Source organism: Sceloporus occidentalis, unplaced genomic scaffold, assembly GCF_023333645.1.
Source record: "Sceloporus occidentalis isolate IW3139 unplaced genomic scaffold, rSceOcc1.0.p SCAF_1, whole genome shotgun sequence".
In the NCBI taxonomy this organism is placed as follows: Eukaryota; Metazoa; Chordata; class Lepidosauria; order Squamata; family Phrynosomatidae; genus Sceloporus; species Sceloporus occidentalis.
Window position 1 is genome coordinate 128,633,630 of NW_028316981.1, and position 15,848 is coordinate 128,649,477.

General features: G+C 43.5%; 1 long non-coding RNA gene and 1 other non-coding gene across 4 annotated transcripts; both read right to left on the reverse strand.

The window, feature by feature from the left end:
* Positions 1-1,931: 1,931 nt before the first annotated feature.
* LOC149322125 (uncharacterized) lies at positions 1,932-8,025 on the reverse strand. Of its 3 annotated transcripts, none has more exons than XR_016282110.1 (4): positions 7,938-8,025; positions 5,757-6,305; positions 4,570-4,624; positions 1,932-2,070 (listed from the first exon to the last, which is right to left on the reverse strand). It is a non-coding gene; the product is annotated as an uncharacterized LOC149322125 (long non-coding RNA). The 3 variants fall into 3 exon arrangements; XR_016282111.1 differs by lacking the exon at positions 7,938-8,025 and having other exon boundaries at positions 5,757-5,895; positions 6,174-7,929; XR_016282109.1 differs by lacking the exon at positions 7,938-8,025 and having other exon boundaries at positions 5,757-7,929.
* Positions 5,488-5,672, reverse strand: LOC149322126 (small Cajal body-specific RNA 16). The gene has a single exon (XR_016279596.1).
* Positions 8,026-15,848: the final 7,823 nt, after the last annotated feature.

The following is a 15,848-nucleotide window of genomic DNA, read 5'->3' on the forward strand; positions in this document are numbered from 1 at the left end:
TAAAACGGATTATACAAAGAGCCCTACCCAATCCCAGTGGTTTAGCATGATTAAGCATTCTTAAGGACATACAACTCTTATCTAAGCTAAAGGCAAGGGCCAGTTAACAAGCCACAAAACAGAATACGATTTAGAAAGTTGTGAAGATACACTTTTGCTGTATTACTCTGGTGTATAAAAGCCATTTCTCAGTGGCAGATTCATTTCCATGTTTTTTTAAAAATACATATAACATACTTTTTAGTTATCAATGTCTCATATACTGAAAGACTGCCACATCTCTTTCTAAAACCACATGAATGTTTAATGTAAAGTAATGGTGATTGTTGGGGTGTTGGTCTGCATATGTCATGTAATACTGTAAGTTAGAGCCTTTATGTGATCCCCAAATACAAAGCTTAGAAGTTATGTTTCTAGGCCTCTTAACTGTGGTAAAAGCACTATGGAACTCATATCTACAACAACTGTAAGGCTTTCGGGATACCGTATTTTCCGGCGTATAAGACGACTGGGTGTATAAAACGACCCCCAACTTTTCCAGTTAAAAGTTAGAGTTTGGCATATATTTTCCGTATAAGACTACTCCTCTTCCAATGCATGTTAAGGCTAAGAGATGCCTCAGAGAGGGGTGTCTTTCTCACCTCAGTACACTCCCTTTCCTCCCTTTCTAGTGCAAAATCCTCATTACGATTTCGCGCCAGTGAGGTGGGTCCTTGCAGCACCACAAAACCCACTCTGGGGTTTAAAAAGAAAAGATCCACCCTTTTCCCCTCCTTTCCTATCTCTTGGCTTTCCTTCTATATGAGTGAGAGAGAAGGGCCAGAGGAGGTTACTTTAAAAAAAAAAGCCAGGCCTCTTTTTTTTTTACCCCCCTTCCAGGACTTGGCAGGGGAAAAAGAGGAGGCTCCCCTCCAGCCCGAGCCCCACGCATTCCATTTGGAGAGGCTTTGGCTTCGCTTTCCCCATTGCCTTGCATTGCTTTGCCTTTGCTTTGCTTGCAAAATGGTGCAGCTGCGAGATTTGCATTCCTCTGCTGCTACTGTGAACCCGAGGAGCACAGGAGCATGAAATAAAGGACGGGATCCAGAGGGAGAAAGAGGAGAAGAACTGTGGATGCATCCACACTGGAGAAATAACCCGGTTTGGCAGCACGTTAACTCTAGGTCTGGCTCTTTGCTATGGAATTCTGGGAGTTGGAGTTTGTTGTGGGGTCCAGAGCAGAGCTCCGTGGCCATTTTTGATCTCCCCCTACCATATGCTGTGACCAGTCTAGCTCGGACGTTTCTGCACCCGGCATATAAGACAACCCCAACATTTGAGTAGATTTTCCCGGGTTAGAAAATAGTCTTATACACCAGAAAATACAGTATATATCCCCTGCACACTATACACCTCCATTTCCTTCTGCCCCATTCTTCTCCTTCTTATATATTAGCAGACAGAAATTGGATGTTAGCAGTTAAGTCGCTGCTCATAATCAAAAGAGAATGCTGAGAGAAAGCTAAGAGATGTTTCTCCACACTTTCTAAAATGGTTGTTAAAAAACCACAATGTTTGGTCTATGGTTTGTTTCTGGTACAGCTTGCTACCATATGAAAACCATTAATGTAACAATTCCTGGAATGCAATTCCAAGACCTTACTTTCACCAGAAGAAGCACAAAAGAATGTAGAAGCCATTTCATGTTCCTTTAGCCCCTCTAGTGGCAGAGTGAGATGCCACATCTAGCATAATCTGACAACGTAGATGCTACATTCTAAAATGGCGACTAGCACAAATAATGAATACCGTGTGAAGTCAAAGGCTTTCATGGCCGGCATCCATGGCCACATAGCCCGAAAAACCCACAAAAAACCAATGAACTTGATTTGTTTGATTGCAATAAAAACTGAGATATGTGCTTTTTGTAAAACATTCAAAAACACAAGTCATGGTAATGTCTGAAAATTAGGTTTTAATTAAATTGCTAAGGCTAATCCAGAATTACATCAGGAAAAAATATCACAAATGAAATATAATGATAGTCTTCTCAATGCAGTACTTGAAGATTGTTCTCTGATCAGCATTTACCTGGAAAGTAAGTGTTAACAGTTATTGTAATGAGCAAAAGATAACTCAGCAGTTTGAAATATAAAAATCTAGAAGTGCTTCCTCAACTTTCTTAAAAGACGCACACGTCTTTCTAAAATAACACTGGAGATATCCTTTATTGTTATTATCAATAAAAGTTTCATTCATAGTGTTCAATACAAAGAGTTACCCACCACTGCTTGTATTTCTAAATTACTGATCTGGACATACAGACTGGAAGTTAGACCAGTGATTTATTCACAGTCACAATATATACCATCATCCAAGGATGGATAATTCTACTCAATTTCTGCCTTGGGTGTAACAGGGTGAGTTCTCACAGAACTAAACAGGAGGGGCAACAAAATGAGGCAAAGTCAGAGTTGAGCAACTATAGCCTCATCGTGGATTCTTGGTCCATTATGTGAACCTTTGAAATCTCACTTGCACATCAAGAGTTTTCTCTTTAGATACAGTGACTGAAAATAAAATACAATAGCAAGGAAAAGTAAGCAGTCCTTGACTAAGCTGGGAAGTAACTGCAGTGTTTACTCAAAGGTATATTAAATTTCATACTTCCTACAAGCTGATAGCAGTATAGACTGTTCTCATAGCAATTTGTGATGCAGCTAGCCATAGAGACGGTTTGTTGTTGTTGTGTGCCTTCGAGTCGTTTCCAACTTATGGCAGTCCTAAGCCAAGCTTATCACAGGGTTTTCTTTGCACTGCCTTCCCCTGATGCTGAGAGAGTGTGACTTACCCATGGTCACTCAGTGGGTTTCATAGCCAAGCTGGGAATTGAACCCTGGTCTCCAGAGCCATAGTCCAACACTTAAACCACTATGCCATACTCCCTTCTCAACAGAGATAGTACCTTGTCCAAGATCACCCAAAGAGCATCACATCGGTGAATTCTAGTTTGGATCATTCTAGTCAAAGCTTCTAACCAATGGTCCACCCCAATCATGAGTTGCATGGTTACATTTATAATTTGCAGGTACTCTTGAAACAGATACAGGCTTTGAGGAACAATGTTGGCCACCTTTACAGGGCATTCCAAGACTACACACAAGGGCTCCCTGCGCCAAGGTGGCCAGTTAGTTTAGCACCCCATTAACAAAGGTAAACAAAACTAATATGCTACCTATGAAATGATAGAGTGCACAGTTCAAACTGAACTCAGCAATAGTTCTTTAGGCACTGACTGAAGAACTACTGCTCAGTTCAACCTCATCAACCACATTATCCCCTAAAGTAGCACTAGTAACAAGGTAACCACTAAATTTCTTACATTCAGGCTTGACATAAACATCTATCAAAAAAAAAAGTGTTGTTTGCTCTTCACTCTCCAGTAATTCAAATAATATCCCTGTTGTGTAAATTAGTTGGCAGCCCTAAACTAAGCAAGTAAAACCATATATTGTCTATGTATATCTAATTTATTTCAAAGCTCACTGGTCTTAAGAAAGAAACTATTCTAAGGTCAAAAACACACTGCATAAGTAATCCAGTTTGAGACCACTTTAACTGCCCTGGCTCAATTGTAGGGAATTTGAGAACTGTAGTTCTGTGAGACATTTAGCGTTCTCTGTAAGAGTTCTGGTACCATAATAAACTACAATTCCCAGGATTCCCGAGCACTGAGTTAGGGCAGTTAAACTGCATTATTTCTGCAGTATGTTTTGGACCTAAATCATATATTACAGGAACTGGGGTACGGAACAGATACCCCAGTTAATCTTGCTTCACGCCGGCTTAGGGGCATGGTGTTTAGATGTGCCACACCCCCAAGCTAGACAAAAGCCGTGCCAGCGATTAGACACTGGGTGGCTTCTACCCAGCTTGCGGGTGTGGTTTAAATGCCACTTACCCGGGAGCCAACAAAAAGCCAGCTCTAGAAGCACAGGGACGGCTTTTTTCCACCCCAAATAGAAGTGGATTTTTTGCACTCCTATTTGGGGCCAAAGCTGGCTAGATTAGGGCTGCACATCTGTTTGATGTGGCCCCAATCCAGCCTACATAGGGCGGCTCTAAGCCACCCCCTTTTGGCCATCTGTTTCGCACCTGAATGATTTTATTCCACTTTGAGTTTCTAAGTCTATAAGCATTGGTGATATAGGCCCAATACAGACAGGCCAAAATAAAGCTGTTTCGGGTCACTTTGCAGGTATGCTGTTTAAATGATGCATGCGTCCTAAGAGCCTGGAAGCTGCACCAAAGCTACAATAACAGTCCTAAGGACTGAAATAAGGAAACAGTTAGAAACATGATAATATGTTAACTGATAAATATGAAGACACAGATGAACCAATAAGTTAAGCAGCACAGCAAGTGAGCTCTGGTGCACATGGCCCAATTTGCTTCTTCCTAAGCTATAGTCCAGCAGACATACAAAACCTCTCTCTCTAATGTGGCATAAGATTTAATGTAAACAATGATTTCACCTGTATGCATTCAGAACATCTTTAGAAAGATTTGAAAGACATGACAGGCACCTACCTGGTATAGAGTTAACAGGCATTTCGTGCTCTGTTCTCCTTTGTACCATCACCACCTACAGTAAATACAATAAATATTTGACACACTTTCCTTTTTAAGGAACTAAATTCTTCAATTTCAAGTGGTGAATGCTCAGTATATCGGTTCCACACATACTTTAGTATTTAGCAGGAAGTTCTGAAAGTCTAACCAGCCAAACTGAGAATTCACAAGTACAATTCTTTGCCATTTTTGTGCATGGCTTTATCAGGTGAACCTAATAAAACAATCCAAAACAACCAGAGTTTAAACAGCAATAATTAATATTGCACATTGAAGACTATGTATACCATTTTGTATTGTTACTGGTAAGGTAAAAAGAGGAAGCTCAGCTAGCACTTTTTCTCTCTATAGGATGATCCTTCAAGCACCAGATCCTATACACAACATGTTCTATGTACAGTAGGCCCTCCATACCCACAGATTTTTATCCACTGATTCTAATATCCATGGCTTGAAAATATTGAAAAAAAGTATAAATTCCAATTAGGAAACCTCGATTTTGCCATTTTATACAATGGACACCATTTTATTATTCTATTGTATTTAATGGGACTTGAGCATTTATGGATTTTGGTATCCACAAGAGGTCCTGGAACCAAACCCCAGTGGAGACCAAGGGCCCACTATAGTGGTGCAGAGAAGCTTTAAAGGCCTCACCCCTGTAAGGTTTTTGAGACCTCTTCCCCATTTTGCTGTTTTAGGAGAAGCCCAAGGGCATCCCATACACAATCTCTGGTGCACAGAAGACTGAAAGGGAATTGGTCCCTCATCTGAAAGCAGTTCCCCTCCATTAGCCTCTAACCTATCTTTTAAAGAACTCAAATATTAGAATATCTAAAACAGTTATAATAAGGTTTTCTGTTTAAACCACAGTAGATGTGTATGCAGTATCATACATGACCATCAAGCCACTGGAGGAATGCTCACACCTGTTACTGCACAGGGCAGACCCCTGAAAAGAGTGTGCCAGTTTTCTTCTTTATCTAGGGCAAGGTCAGGCTGGCAGGTATAAGGCTGGGCTTTAGCAAACCCAGCTACCCAGCAACCATTTCCCAGCCCACAGGCCAACAACTTGCAGTGATCTCTATGTCCTTAACACACCAGCTTTTTAAAGACCATAGTACTGCAACATTCAGTTATGTTACCTGAAGAAAATGGAGGTGCTCCCAGAAGGTAGAGTTGACATGTTCATATGCAAACAGCCTTCACGCCGGGGATTACTCCAAAATGAGATAAATCAAGTTGCGTTATAAACATTGTCATACTTGATAGAATGTTTGCCTTCTAAATATAAAACAATGTACATTATGTCAAAGCATACACATTCTATTAAAAGTTACAGGAGAAAAAATGCTGTTTTTCCATTATTATAGGGAAGCGTTTCCACCACCTACTATTCTGGACTAAATTTAAATCAAGTACACTTCTGATAAAGGGGCATTTGATTTGACCTGGGACCACAGATCATAAGCGGGATCTCTGTTGACCACACACTCATTTTGGAAAACAGGATACAGCCAGAGAACCCTTAACAAGTGGCCACCCAGCCTGTGTTTAAATACCTCCAGAAAAGAAGCATGTACCCCTCCTGAGGCAGTCTGTTCCTCCGTGAAACAACTCTGTTAGGAAACTTCTAATGTTTTGCCAAAACCCACTTTTCCACAAATTCCATGTACTGCTTCTCATACTGCTTCCTAAATCAACAGAAAACACATGCCCATACTTTATATTTTGCATGGAAGCTTTTCAGATATTTGAATACTACTCTCGTCTCTTTCTAATACTGTCTTTCCCATTTAAAAAAGTCCATTTTTTCAACTATTCCTTGCGAGGCTTGGATCCTATACTCCTCACCATCTCTTTCTCTTCTTGGGATACCTGCTAATGTTTAAACATCTTTCATAAGAAGTCTAGCTCAACTGGACAAAGCACTCCAACTGCAGCCAGACTTAACAAAGAACAGAACGAATGCTTTCTGTAGCTTAGTGGATATTGTGACTCTATATCAAACACCTGCATCCTTTTTGCAAAGCCTGGCTTCCCAAGGCCCTTACATGCTTAACAACTACTCCATGCTACCCCGACTCCCAGATAACAGTGCTCCTTATTAAAGCTGAAGGGCATGGAGGGTGGCACTTCACTCAGAAACAACACCCTTGGTTACAGAAAAGGGATCTTGTAGCATCTTTGAGACTAACTGTGCAAAAGGTGTTGTAGCAGAGGCTTTCGTAGACTTGGCCTACTTCTTCAGAAGCATGGAGTTGTAACACTTCACTCTACATCTGAGGAAATAGACTCAAGTCCATGAAAGCTTATGCTACAAGTTCTTTTGCACAGTCTCAAATGTGTTTTGCTGCTGGGTTTTTTTGTGCTTTCAAGTCATTTCTGACTTGCGGCGACCCTAAGGCAAAGCCATCATGGGTTTTTCTTGGCAAGTTTCTTCAGTGTGTGTGTGTGTCCCATTCCTATCCTCTGAGGCTGAGAGAGTGTTACTTGCCTAGGGTTTCCCAGTGGGTTTGCATGGCTGAGCTGGGATTCAAACCCTGGTCTCCAGAGTCATAGTCCAACATTCAAACCACTACATCATGCTGATCACAAGATCACAGAATGACAGCGTTGGAAGAGACCACAAGGGCCATCCAGACTCTCAGTCAAAGCATCCCCTTTGACAGATGGCCATCCAGCCTCTGTTTAAAGACCTCCAAGGAAGGAGACTCCACTACATTCTGAGGAAGGAGTTTGTTCCACTGTCGAACAGCCCTTACTGTCAGGAAGTTCTTCCTAATGTTGAGGTGGAATCTTTTCCTGGAGCTTGCATCCATTGTTCCTGGTCCTGTTCTCTGGAGCAGCAGAAAACAAGCTTGCTCCCTCCTCAATATGACATCCCTTCAAATATTTAAACAGGGCTATCATATCACCTCTTAACCTTCTCTTCTCCAGGCTAAACATCCCCAGTTCCCTAAATTGCTAAAGTCTCCCGACTAGCATGGCCTCTCCTCATGCCTTGAATCCTACTCCTGCAGAGAAAGGGACATGGGGGCCCCCTAAGGCTGTGTCTTAGTGCTTTGAGCGTTGGGCTAGGACTCTGGGAGACCAGGGTTCAAATCTCCACTCAAGCATATACATGTATGTATAAAACCCCAGGAGACCTTGGGCATAAGTCACACTCTCTCAGCCTCCTCGGGGGAAGAAGGCCATGGCAAACCCCCATTCTGAGGAAACCTTGCCAAGAAACCCCCATGATGGGTTCACCCTAGAGTCACCATGAGCCAGGAACGGCTTGCAGGCAATAGCAATAGCAGCTTCATATATATATATATACACACACACACACGCCTCCCAGCCCCTTCTGCAGCCTCCACGCGGCGCTCCCGTTCCTCAACCGGAAGACACGTCACGACCAGCCAAGAGGAGGAGGCCTTCTGCAGACCGGAAGTAGACGCAGGAGAAAGGGAGGGGCGTGGCCTTATTCGTAGAGTTCGCTTCCTTTCCATTACAGTGGCTGTGGCAGCTCTATAGTCCACTTTGACGTCACGACGATGTCAAATAGAGTGCTGGGATTCGTAGTTGATTGAAGGGCCTCTATCGCCCTCAGCCCGCCAGCTCTTCCGCCTCTCTGAACTACAACTCCCAAGATCCCACAGGACTTTGTTAAATCGGAAGAGAGCACTGTAACCTGATAAAGCGAGAAGTCAGGCTTGGTGTTGCAGCGCCGCCTTCAGGGCTCCAGGGGAATGACAGGCGCCGTTGGGTGGCTCTGGCTCTTGGTGCTGCATTAATGAGAGAGAAGGCTGCATCCACACTGCAGAAATAATCTAATTTGACACCATGGTTCAATGCTATGGAATCCTGGGAAGTGTAGTTATCCGAGCCATTTAGCCTTCTCTGTCAGAGACAGCTCTGGTGCCACAACAAAATACAATTCCCAGGATTCCCTAGCACTGGGCCATTGCAGTTAAAGCAGTCTCAAACTGGATTATTTCTGCAGTGTGGATGCGGCTGACGTATGGAAGAAACCACCCGGTTGTGTCTGCTGTGAAAACAAATCTGGCCTGAATTCAGCCTAAAAAGTCCCACACTCTGTCTGTTTTTGGACTCTCAGCAGGGTCAGCCCTGGTTAGTACTTGGATGGGAGACCACTAACGAAAACCAGGTGCTATAGGCTATACTTCAGAGGAAGGAACTGGTAAAACCACTTCTGAGTATTCCTTGCCTAACAAAATTCCCTTTGAAATTCATGGGGTCACCGTATGGTGGAAATGGCAGATGATCGTTTCCAAAAGAATAAATGAAGCCACGGTTTTGCATTACAGGTGCTGACCCCTCAATGCCACGAGGCAGGCTTAAGTATAGAGAATAGTCAAAAAGAGAAGGAAAAAACCAAAAAGCGGGGATACTATATATCACCAAGTATGAATGCTAATAAATACAGGGATGCTGGGGGGGAAAATTATTCACCAATGTAAATAAACAATTTTAAATAAACATGAAACCACGATGTAATTGATACTGGAGAAAAATAAATGTAAATAAAGAGTTCAACCAAAAAACACCTTGCAAGGATGTAAGGTGCTGGGATGACACATTCTTCCAGTAGGCTATTCCATAATTTTGGAACCGCAGCTGTAAATGCCCGATGGGAAGTTGTCGTTAACCTAGTATTATGATGTTCCAATACGTTCTTGCCATTTGTTCTAAGTGTGCGGGGCGGATTGTGTAGGGAGAGACATTCCCGCAAGTAACTCGGGCCCAAGCCATGTAGGGCTTTAAAGGTAATGGCCAACGCCTTGTATTGCGCCCAGAAGCTAATTGGCAGCCAGTGAAGAGATTTTAACATTGGTGTTATATGGGCAAACCTAGATGTATTGGTGACCAATCTGGCTGCCGCATTTTGAACCAATTGAAGTTTCCGAACTTGGTACAAGGGTAGCCCCAAGTAGAGCGCACTACAGAAATCTAGATGAGAGATTACCAGTGCATGTACCACTGCTTCAAGGTCCTTTTGATCGAGGTAGGGACACAGCTGGCATATCAACCGAAGTTGGTACCAAGCACTCCTGGCCATCACATCTACCTGAGATGACAACTGTAGAGATGGATCCAGGAGTACTCCCAAACTGCGAACTTAAGGGGAAGTGTGACCCCGTCCAGGACTGGTTGGCAAATTTCCGTCCCTGGACCTGGGGAACCTGTTGCTAGTACCTCTGTTTTCTCTGGATTCAACTTGAGTTTGTTTTCCCTCATCCAGCCCATTACCTACCCAAGACAGTCATCCAGAGGAGAGATGCCATCCTTAGTCACTGCAGCAGTCGGAAAAATAGAGAAATAGATTTGGGTGTCACCAGCGTACTGATAATACTGTGCCCCATGTCTCCAGATGATTTCTCCCAGTGGCTTCATGTAAATATTAAACAGCATTGGGGTCAGAATGGTGTCCTGAGGGACGCCAGATGTCAGCTCCCTTTTGGAAGAGCAGCTGTCCCACAGCATCACTATCTGGAATCTGCCTGAGAGGTAGGAGTGGAGCCACTGGAGCACCGTGCCCCCAAGACCTAACTGCCTCAGGCGTTCCAGAAGGATACCATGGTCGATGGTATCAAAGGCCTCTGAGATGTCCAAGAGCACCAGCAGGTCACACTTCCCCCATTGATGCCTAGACAGAGATCATCGACTAAGGAGACCATGGCAGTCTCAACTCCGTATCCCACCCTGAAACTGGTTTGAAAAGGGTTTAGATAATTGGCTTCATCCAAGACAGCTTGGAGCTGGAAGGCAACTGCCCTCTCGATCACTTTGCCCAAGAATGGTAAAAGGGAGACCGGTCTGTAGTTATTTCTCACCAGGGAATCCAGGGAGGGTTTTTTAAAAAGCGGTCTGACAATTGCCTGCTTTAATTTCAATGGAAATCTTCCCTCCCTGACAGATGCATTAATTATGGACTGTAATAGTATTTTTTGTTGCATCCCCTCCCTGGGTGGTCAACCATGATGGGCAAGGATCGAGGGGGCATGTCGTAAGCCTCCTGTTGTGTTACTTTCCATAAGTATAGAGAATGCCTCAAAATATTCCTGACTATATTAAATGAATATTTTGAGTTGAGACATTCTTGCTACTTAAGAATGCCATTCCTGAGTCAAATGACAAAGTACAGTATCACCCAAAAGCCACCAAACAGTGATACCTTTATTGGGCTAACCCAAATGCACAAAACACACGTCACAAGTTTCTGAAGCTTTCTACTGGCTCCTTCATCAGGCAAAGATGGTAAGGACCATACAAGAGAAAGAAAAGGAAAAAAATGATGCTGTTAGTCATAGTCAATATGTTTGTCTAGAGACTCTGGTGCGGTACATATCGCCAACTAGCGGCGTACCGGTGCCAATTCTAGGGTTAGGGACCACGCGGAACCATGTGGTCCCTAACCATAGTACGTGTGGGTGGTGTAACAATGTTATGTAATGAGTGCGGCAGTGGCGCACTTGTTACGCTGCCCCTGTGACTCAAAAAGAACCCATTTTTCCTGGGTTCTTTTTCCTCCATAGGGAAGCTGCAAGATTTGGCAGCTATGGCTGCCCTCCAGAGGAAATTAGGCCAAATAAAGTTTGGCTGGCCAAATAAAGCTATCACTGTTTTGGGGATTTTGGATGTTATTATACTTTGGTATATGGCCAACATTGCTACCCCTAGATATATATTAAATGACACAAGTCATTTGAGCACTGAAATACAGTGCGTCTGCATTTTACACGGGCGCGCCATATGCTGACAGACACACCCCACAAGAACCCATCATGCGCTCTTGAGGAAGTAATGTGGTGTGTGTGAATGGCGCACATGTGGCACTGCACTACTGTGCACCACAGGCACAAACCCCATTAATTCCTATGGGGCTCCAGCATACGCTGATTTCCCCTTACGCGGAGAGATCTGGAACGGATCCCTGCATAAGGGGAGGGCCCACTGTACTTCTGTGGAGACCATGGTTCAAATCCCAGCTCAGCCACAGAATCCACTAGGTGACACTGGGCAAGCCACACTCTCTCAGCCTCAGGGGAAAGCAATGGCAAATCTCCTCTGAACAAATCTTGCCAAGAAAGCCCTGTGACTGGATTGCTTCAGGGCTGCCATGAATTGGAAATGGTCTGATGATGATGCCACACAACACAACACACACACACACACACACACACACACATTAAATGGATAAATGCAAGCAAACAAAGCCAGGAGATTGTCTCCTCAAAAATAAATAGCTATAACAATAGCAAGTACATTTCTATATCGCTAATCAGTGAACTAGCACTCCCTAAGTCCCATTGGATCCCCCACATATGACTTGGCCAAGTTTCTGACCTCACAATTACAAACCCATATAGGGCAACCCCCCCCCCCCCAAATCAAGGACTCAGCTCACTTCATATGAAAAATCAACAGCCTTGAACTCAAACCCAGAAACATACTAATCAGCTTTGATGTGGTCTCCTTGTTCACCAAAGTCCCCATAATGGACACTATGGCACTCATCTGACAAATTTTTCCTGAAGACATCACAGCCCTGTTCAAACATTGCCTCACCACCAGCTACTTCAAGTGGGACAACGGATTCTATGAGCAGAGAGATGGGATGGTCATAGAAAACCCTCTGTGATAGAAAACCTTTATATGGAACACTTTGAAAAGCAAGCCCTGGAAACCACCAAAAAAGCCCACAATATGGTTTCAATACGTGAATGACACTTTCACCATTTGGAGCCATGGAGAAGAAGATCTGGCTGTGTTTCTGAACCATCTTACCAACATCCACCCTAACATCCAATTCACAATGGAAAAAGAAGAGGGAGGAACACTGCCATTCTTGGATGTCCTGGTCATCCGCAAACCAAACCAATATTTGGGTCACACAGTGTACAGAAAACCTACACACATGGACAGATACCTGCACAAGAACTCCAACCATCACCCAAGAGAAAAAAGAAGCACAATAAAAACACTGGTAGACTGGGCAAAATGGATCTGTGAACCCCACTTCTTGGAAGATGAACTGAAGCACCTAGACCAGGCTCTACAGGCTAATGGTTATTCCAGCTCAGACATCAGAAGGGTGGCCAGACCCAGAGAAACCCAGAGAAGTGAAGATAAGCAACCACCTAAAGGAAAGATATTTTTACCATACATCAAAAGAATCATAGACAGAATAGTGAAACTGGTGAGGAAACACAACCTCCAAATGGTTAACAAACCGACCAAGAAAATCCAGCAAATGCTACGCTCAGCAAAGGACAAGAGAGCCACAGGAGTTTACCGCATACCATGCAGCTGTGGGTACGTCTACCTAGGAACCACCAAATGCAGTGTTCAAACCTGAACCAAGGAACATGTGAGACACTGCAGACTGAGTCAGCCAGAAAAATCAGCAGTAGCAGAACACACTATAAACCATCCTGGGTATAAAATACTGTTTGACAACACAGAAAGTCTGGACCATGCCAACAACTATCAGATCAGAATGCACAGGGAATCCATTGAAATCCACAAACACTGGGATAACATCAACAGGAATGATGAAACCCTTAAAGTAAACTATGGCGCAGGAGACACAGTCCCAAAGCGCTGTGCCACTGCTGATTCTAGGGTTTGGGACTAAGCACCTACCACACGGTCCCTAACCCTAGTATGGCGCGGCAGCAGACTACAAAGTACACAGGCACTACCATTTTGACGTAAGTGATGTACAGCATATACATTTGTGATGTCTGCCCAGCGGCTCAAAAAACCCCTGTTTTTTCCGGGTTCTTTTTACTCCGGAGGGATGTCGCACGAATTTGGCAGCTGCAGCATCCCTCTGGAGGGAAATAAGCTGCCGGCAGGCCATCCTTTTGGGGCGGTCTGTCCTGGGCCAATGTTTGGCTATCAGTCCTGAAAAACACCAAAATCAAGACCCAGAAAATGCAAATGAAAACCACCCACAATCAGTGGTTTTCCCAGCAAACACTGGATCTCTAATTAAACAGAAACAAATCCTCTTTGATACTTTCCACCCTGAGACCTTACCATTCAACAACAAAACAATACACAAATTAACATGGAAGTCACTCCTCCCATCCCAGGGTCATGCTGTGTGTGTGTGTGTGTGTGTGTGTGTGTGCGCGCGCGCGCACACACACACACACACACACACACACACACACCACACACCACTCTCTTCCATGCCAGCATTCTCTGAAGATGCCAGCCACAAATGCTGGTGAAATGTCAGAAACAAACTCTTCTAGAACATGGTCACATAACCCAAAACCCCCACAAACAACTCCCTAAGCGGTTTACAACGTGTTAGCCAATTGCCCCCAACAAGCTTGGTAACCATTTTACTGACCTACGAAAGGATGGCTGGAGCCCTGTGGTTACAATATTGGGATTTAATCACTGTGCCACCAAGGGATATGTAGCAAGATATGTGGCAAACATTATTTTTTTGTGTGTGCCATTGAGGATGATACCATCACAGCCCACCTGTGTTGCATTAATTCAAGATCAGCAACATAATTCCTGGTTAGTACTTGGTTGTTGTTGTGTCCCTTCAAGGTAATTCCAACTTATGGCGACCCTAAGGCCATGCAGTCATGGGGTTTCCTTGGCAAGACTTGTTCAGAGGAGGTTTGCTATTGCCTTCCCCTGAGGCTGAGAGCATGTGACTTCCTCAAGGTCACCCAGTGGATTTCATGGTCAAGCTGGGAATTGCACTCTGGACTCCAGAGTCATAGTCCATCATTGAAATCACTATCTCGAGGATAAAACCTGAGACCTAAGAATGGCCTCTGGTGAGTTCATTAAAGTACCAACCACAGTTGCTCACAGCTTGTCATGCCAGCAAACAAATTTCATGTTTGGAAATTAAGACAGAAATCTTAGCTAAAGAGACTGTTCCTGATCAAGGTGAAATAAGGGATGTATTCCTTCTCACTTACTTAGGGAGATGTGATAAGGAACATTTAATTTGTCCTATTTACTTCTAGCCAGAAGGTGGATGCAGAGCAGAGTGGAGGGTGAACCCTGAGGTCACAATAACTGAAGGGGTCTCCTCACTGGCAAAGTATAGCGTCCTCAAACCGACTTGCTATTCAAGCTATTTAGACGTTGTACAATGTAAAATGCTCTGAGACTAAAAACTAGAGCAAAAAGAAGCTTTGAAACACCACCTCAATGTGGAAAATGCACATCATCACACGTGCATATAACCAGCATGGCACAGGTGTAGGAATGTGGGAAAGCAAAAATGCAAAAGTACGACAAACACAGCAGGTTGCAAAATGCATCTGATGAAGTAGACTTATTTACAAAACCTCATGCTGCCAATTTCTTTTTTCCTGTAAGTCTCAAAGGTGCTACAAGGTCCCTCTACATACACAAACATGTTTGTTCTTTTGAAATTACAGAGTTTTGCTCTACCTAGTCCTCTAATTTTTGGTAAAGAAAATGTGCATATATTTTTGGTGGCATATCAGATCAACTGACTGGCCTGTAGTTTCTGGGGTTCGTTTGATCTTTTTTTTTTGAACAAAGAAATTATAATGCTGAGCTCTCAACTAGTAGGAGTACAGCCCGTATTATTTATCGGAGTGAACAGGCCTGCCAATGGTAAAAAAACACTATCAAATTTGTAAATCTGATAGTAACGACAATCCATTGGAGAATACACACACACTCCCCTCTTTAGCAAGCATGCTTCTTCAATGTCACTGACAGCTGGATGCAGAGGAACAGGTTAGTAATCAAGTCATGTACAATGTCGGAAACAGTAATCATGCACTTTGTACTTTAAGAGTGGGGGTTTCACTTTATGCAGCTTGATCATATGCCGGTTTTCTGGATATAAATTCCACTCAGGTACATGGTAAGTAACGTGAAGAAGACTGTGGAATCATATAGACACAGATCTGTGTAGTAGGATCGACCCATTCCTCTGCTGACTAGCCACTCCTCCTATTTTGAATGTATAGTGTCACAACATAGATTTTGTGTCAGGTTTGTCACCAATGCCTCTGAAATCAATGGAGCTTAGTCAACAGAGAGTGTGTAAATAACATCTGCTTGATGACTGACTTCTTCTGATGTATGTATCCTGCACATTTTTAGAGGTTCCAGAATGCAGTAAAACAAATCTGTTTCAGCTGCTTTTCCTTGCATTTTTATTCTTTTCCCCAGACCTACAGAAATATTGGCTAAAGGCCCAGTCTTAA